Consider the following 6,699-nt stretch of genomic DNA (forward strand, 5'->3'; position numbering starts at 1 on the left):
ATCCAGCAGCGCGACGGCGTGGTGGTGGATGTAGCAGTGGTCTCGGCAGAGCTTCGCCGAGCTTCTACGAGAGGGAGAGGTGTAGCAAGGGGGAAGGGAGGCGCCAAGAGCATGGGTGTGGCTTCCCTCCCTCCCCCCTCTTTATATAGGCCCCCTAGGGGGGGGGCGCCGACCCTAGGAGATCCCATCTCCAAGGGGGGGCGGCGGCCAGGGGGGTGGCTTGCCCCCCAAGGCAAGTGGAGGTGCCCCCACCCTAGGGTTTCCAGCCCTAGGCGCAGGGGGGCCCAAGGGGGGCGCACCAGCCCACCAGGGGCTGTTTCCCCTCCCCACTTCAGCCATGGGGCCCTCCGGGATAGGTGGCCCCACCCGATGGACCCCCGGGACCCTTCCGGTGGTCCCGGTACAATATCGGTGACCCCCGAAACTTTCCCGATGGCCGAAACTGCACTTCCTATATATAATTCTTCACCTCTGGACCATTCCGGAACTCCTCATGACATCCAAGATCTCATTCGGGACTCCGAACAACTTTCAGGTTACTGCATACTCATATATCTACAACCCTAGCGTCACCGAACCTTAAGTGTGTAGACCCTACGGGTTCGGGAGACATGCAGACATGACCGAGACGCCTCTCCAGTCAATAACCAAAAACGGGATCTGGATACCCATGTTGGCTCCCACATACTCCTCGATGATCTCATCGGATGAACCACGATGTCGAGGATTCAATCAACCCCGTATACAATTCCATTTGTTAATCGGTACATTACTTGCCCGAGACTCGATCGTCGGTATCCCAATACCTCGTTTAGTCTCGTTACCGGCAAGTCACTTTACTCATACCGTAATGCATGATCCCATGACCAAACACTTGGTCACATTGAGCTCATTACGATGATGCATTACCGAGTGGGCCCAGAGATACCTCTCCATCATACGGAGTGACAAATCCCAGTCTCGATTCATGCCAACCCAACAGACACTTTCGGAGATACTCGTAGTGCACCTTTATAGTCACCCAGTTACGTTGTGACGTTTGGCACACTCAAAGAACTCCTACAGTATCCAAGAGTTGCACATTCTCATGGTCTAAGGAAATGATACTTGACATTTGGAAAAGCTCTAGCTAAATGAACTACACGATCTTTGAGCTATGCTTAGGATTGGGTCTTGTCCATCACATCATTCTCCTAATGATGTGATCCCGTTATCAATGACAACCAATGCCCATAGTCAGGAAACCATGACTATCTGTTGATCAACGAGCTAGTCAACTAGAGGCTTACTAGGGACATGTTGTGGTCTATGTATTCACACGTGTATTATGATTTCCGGATAACACAGTTATAGCATGAATAATAGACAATTATCATGAACAAAGAAATATAATAATAACCATTTTATTATTGCCTCTAGGGAATATTTCCAACAGTCTCCCACTTGCACTAGAGTCAATATTCTAGTTACATTGTGATGAATCGAACACCCATAGCGTTCTGGTATTGATCATGTTTTGCTCTAGGGAGAGGTTTAGTCAACGGATCTGCTACATTCAGATCCGTATGTACTTTACAAATATCTATGTCTCCATCTTGAACATTTTCACGTATGGAGTTGAAGCGACGCTTGATGTGCCTGGTCTTCTTGTGAAACCTGGGCTCCTTGGCAAGTGCAATAGCTCTAGTGTTGTCACAGAAGAGTGTGATCGGCCCCGACGCATTGGGTATGACTCCTAGGTCGGTGATGAACTCCTTCACCCAGATTGCTTCATGTGCTACCTCCGAGGCTACCATGTACTCTGCTTCACATGTAGATCCCGCCACGACGCTTTGCTTGCAACCACACCAGCTTACTGCCCCACCATTCAAAATATACACGTATCCGGTTTGTGACTTAGAGTCATCCAGATCTGTGTCGAAGCTAGTGTCGACGTAACCCTTTACGACGAGCTCTTCGTCACCTCCATAAACGAGAACATATCCTTAGTCCTTTTCAGGTACTTTAGGATGTTCTTGACCGCTGTCTAGTGTTCCTTGCCGAGATTACTTTGGTACCTTCCTACCAAACTTACAGCAAGGTTTACATTAGGTCTGGTACACAGCATGGCATACATAATAGACCCCATGGCTGAGGCATAGGGGATGACACTCATCTCTTCTTTATCTTCTGCCGTGGTCGGGCATTGAGCCAAGCTCAATCTCACACCTTGCAATACAGGCAAGAACCCTTTCTTGGACTGATCCATATTGAACTTCTTCAATATCTTATCAAGGTATGTGCTTTGTGAAAGACCTATGAGGCGTCTCGATCTATCCCTATAGATCTTGATGCCTAATATGTAAGCAACTTCTCCAAGGTCCTTCATTGAAAAACACTTATTCAAGTAGGCCTTAATGCTGTCCAAAAGTTCTATATCATTTCCCATCAAAAGTATGTCATCTACATATAATATGAGAAATGCTACAGAGCTCCCACTCACTTTCTTGTAAACGCAGGCTTCTCCATAAGTCTGCATAAACCCAAACGCTTTGATCATCTCATCAACGCGAATGTTCCAACTCCGAGATGCTTGCACCAGCCCATAAATGGATCGCTGGAGCTTGCATACCTTGTTAGCATTCTCAGGGTCGACAAAACCTTCCGGCTGCATCATATACAGTTCTTCCTTAAGGTGACCGTTAAGGAATGCCGTTTTGATGTCCATTTGCCATATCTCATAATCATAGTATGCGGCAATTGCTAACATGATTCAGACGGACTTCAGCTTTGCTACGGGAGAGAATGTCTCATCGTAGTCAATCCCTTGAACTTGTCGATAACCCTTAGCGACAAGTCGAGCTTTATAGATGGTAACATTACCATCTGCGTCCGTCTTCTTCTTAAAGATCCATTTGTTTTCTATCGCTCGCTGATCATCGGGCAAGTCTGTCAAAGTCCATACTTCATTTTCATACATGGATCCTATCTCGAATTGCATGGCTTCAAGCCATTTGTTGGAATCTGGGCCCGCCATCGCTTCTTCATAGTTTGAAGGTTCACCATTGTCTAACAACATGATTTCTAAGACAGGGTTGCCATACCACTCTGGTGCGGAACATGTCCTTGTGGACCTTCGAAGTTCAGTAGGAGCTTGATCCAAAGTATCTTGATCATCATCATTAACCTCCTCTCTTGTCGGTGCAGGCACCACAGGAACATCTTCCTGAGTTGCGCTACTCACCGTTTCAAGAGGTAGTACTTCATCAAGCTCTACTTTCCTCCCACTTAATTCTTTCGAGAGAAACTCTTTCTCCAGAAAGGACCCGTTCTTAGCAACAAAGATCTTGCCCTCGGATCTTAAGTAGAAAGTATACCCAATGGTTTCCTTAGGGTATCCTTTGAAGACGCATTTTTCGACTTGGGTTCGAGCTTTTCAGGTTGAAGTTTCTTGACATAAGCATCGCATCCCCAAACTTTTAGAAACGATAGCTTAGGTTTCTTCCCAAACCATAATTCGTACGGTGTCGTCTCAACGGATTTAGACGGTGCCCTATTTAAAGTGAATGTAGCTGTCTCTAGAGCGTATCCCCAAAATGATAGCGGTAAATCGGTAAGAGACATCATAGATCGCACCATATCCAATAAAGTGCGATTACGATGTTCGGACACACCGTTACGCTGAGGTGTTCCAGGCGGCGTGAGTTGTGAAACGATTCCATATTTCCTTAAGTGCGCACCAAATTCATGACTTAAATATTCTCCCCGACAATCTGATCGTAAGAACTTTATCTTTCGGTCACGTTGATTCTCTACCTCGTTCTGAAATTTCTTGAACTTTTCAAAGGTCTTAGACTTGTGTTTCATCAAGTAGACATACCCATATCTACTCAAGTCATCAGTGAGAGTGAGAACATAATGATATCCTCTGTGAGCCTCAATGCTCATTGAACTGCACACATCAGTATGTATGATTTCCAATAAGTTGGTTGCTCGCTCCATTGTTCCGGAGAACGGAGTCTTGGTCATTTTGCCCATGAGGCATGGTTCGCATGTGTCAAATGATTCATAATCGAGAGACTCTAAAAGTCCATCAGCATGGAGCTTCTTCATGCGCTTGACACCAATGTGACCAAGGCGGCAGTGCCACAAGTATGTGGGACTATCGTTATCAACTTTACATCTTTTGGTATTCACACTATGAATATGTGTAACATTATGCTCGAGATTCATTAAGAATAACCATTGACCATCGGGGCATGACCATAAAACATATCTCTCATATAAATAGAACAACCATTATTCTCGGATTTAAATGAGTAGCCATCTCATATTAAACGAGATCCATATAAAATGTTCATGCTCAAATATGAGCAACCGCACCGGTATCAAATACCCAAGAGCTACTACGAGTACTGGTAAGGTACACATCAATTACATGTATATCACATATACCTTTGGTTTTGCCAGCCTTCTTGTCCGCTAAGTACTTGGGGCAGTTCCGCTTCCAGTGACCACTTCCCTTGCAATAAAAGCACTCAGTCTCAGGCTTGGGTCCATTGCTTGACTTCTTCCCGGCAACTGGCTTACCGGGCGCGGCAACTCCGTTGCCGTCCTTCTTGAAGTTCTTCTTACCCTTGCCTTTCTTGAACTTAGTGGTTTTATTCACCATCAACACTTGATGTTCCTTTTTGATCTCCACCTCCGCTGATTTCAGCATTGAATATACCTCAGGAATGGTCTTTTCCATCCCCTGCATATTGAAGTTCATCACAAAGCTCTTGTAGCTCGGTGGAAGCGACTGAAGGATTCTGTCAATGACCGCGGCATCCGGGAGATTAACTCCCAGCTGAGTCAAGCGGTTGTGCAACCCAGACATCTTGAGTATGTGCTCACTGACAGAACTATTTCCCTCCATCTTACAGCTGAAGAACTTGTCGGAGACTTCATATCTCTCGACCCGGGCATGAGCTTGGAAAACCATTTTCAGCTTTTCGAACATCTCATATGCTCCGTGTTGCTCAAAACGCTTTTGGAGCCCCGGTTCTAAGCTGTAAAGCATGCCGCACTGAACGAGGTAGTAATCATCAGCACGAGACTGCCAAGCGTTCATAACGTCTTGGTTCTCTGGGATTGGTGCTTCACCTAGCGGCGCTTCTAGGACATAATCTTTCTTGGCAGCTATGAGGATGATCCTCAGGTTCCGGACCCAGTCCGTATAGTTGCTGCCATCATCTTTCAGCTTGGTTTTCTCTAGGAATGCATTGACATTGAGGGTAACATGGCCCATTTGATCTACAAGATATATTGTAAAGATTTTAGACTAAGTTCATGATAATTAAGTTCATCTAATCAAATTATTTAATGAACTCCCACTCAGATTAGACATCCCTCTAGTCATCTAAGTGATACATGATCCGACTCGACTAGCCCGTGTCCGATCATCACGTGAGACGGACTAGTCATCATCGGTGAACATCTCCATGTTGACCGTATCTTCTATACGACTCATGCTCGACCTTTCGGTCCTCCGTGTTCCGAGGCCATGTCTGTACATGCTAGGCTCGTCAAGTCAACCTAAGTGTATTGCATGTGTAAATCTGGCTTACACCCGTTGTATTCGAACGTTAGGATCTATCACACCCGATCATCACGTGGTGCTTCGAAACAACGAACCTTCGCAATGGTGCACAGTTAGGGGCAACACTTTTCTTGAAATTATTATGAGGGATCATCTTATTTACTACCGCCGTTCTAAGTAAACAAGATGAAAAACATGATAAACATCACATGCAATCAAATAGTGACATGATATGGCCAATATCATATATCTCCTTTGATCTCCATCTTTGGGGCTCCATGATCATCTTCGTCACCGGCATGACACCATGATCTCCATCATCATGATCTCCATCATCATGTCTCCATGAAGTTGCTCGCCAACTATTACTTCTACTACTATGGCTAACGCGTTTAGCAATAAAGTAAAGTAATTTACATGGTGTTTCTCAATGACACGCAGGTCATACAAAAAATAAAGACAACTCCTATGGCTCCTGCCGGTTGTCATACTCATCGACATGCAATTCGTGATTCTTATTACAAGAACATGATCTCATACATCACATATATATCATTCATCATTCATCACAACTTTTGGCCATATCACATCACAAAACACTTGCTGCAAAAACAAGTTAGACGTCCTCTAATTGTTGTTGCAAGTTTTTACGTGGTTCTATAGGTGATCTAGCAAGAACGTTTTCTTACCTACGTAAAAGCCACAACGTGATTTGCCAACTTCTATTTAACCTTCATAAGGACCCTTTTCATCGAATCCGCTCCAACTAAAGTGGGAGAGACAGCCACCCGCTAGCCACCTTATGCAACTAGTGCATGTCAGTCGGTGGAACCTGTCTCACGTAAGCGTATGTGTAAGGTCGGTCCGGGCCGCTTCATCCCACAATACCGCTGAAGCAAAATAAGACTAGTAGTGGCAAGAAAGTTGACAACATCTACGCCCACAACAAATTTGTGTTCTACTCGTGCAAAGAGAACTACGCAAAGACATTAGATCATGAAGCCACTGTTGGGGAACGTTGCATAAAATAAAAAATTTCCTACGTTCAGCAAGATCAATCTAGGAGTTCATCCAGCAATGAGAGAGGGGAGTGCATCTACATACCCTTGTAGATCGCGAGCGGAAGCGTTCAAGAGAAC

The sequence above is a fragment of the Triticum aestivum genome, chromosome 7B (assembly GCF_018294505.1).
Source record: "Triticum aestivum cultivar Chinese Spring chromosome 7B, IWGSC CS RefSeq v2.1, whole genome shotgun sequence".
Lineage (NCBI taxonomy): Eukaryota > Viridiplantae > Streptophyta > Magnoliopsida > Poales > Poaceae > Triticum > Triticum aestivum.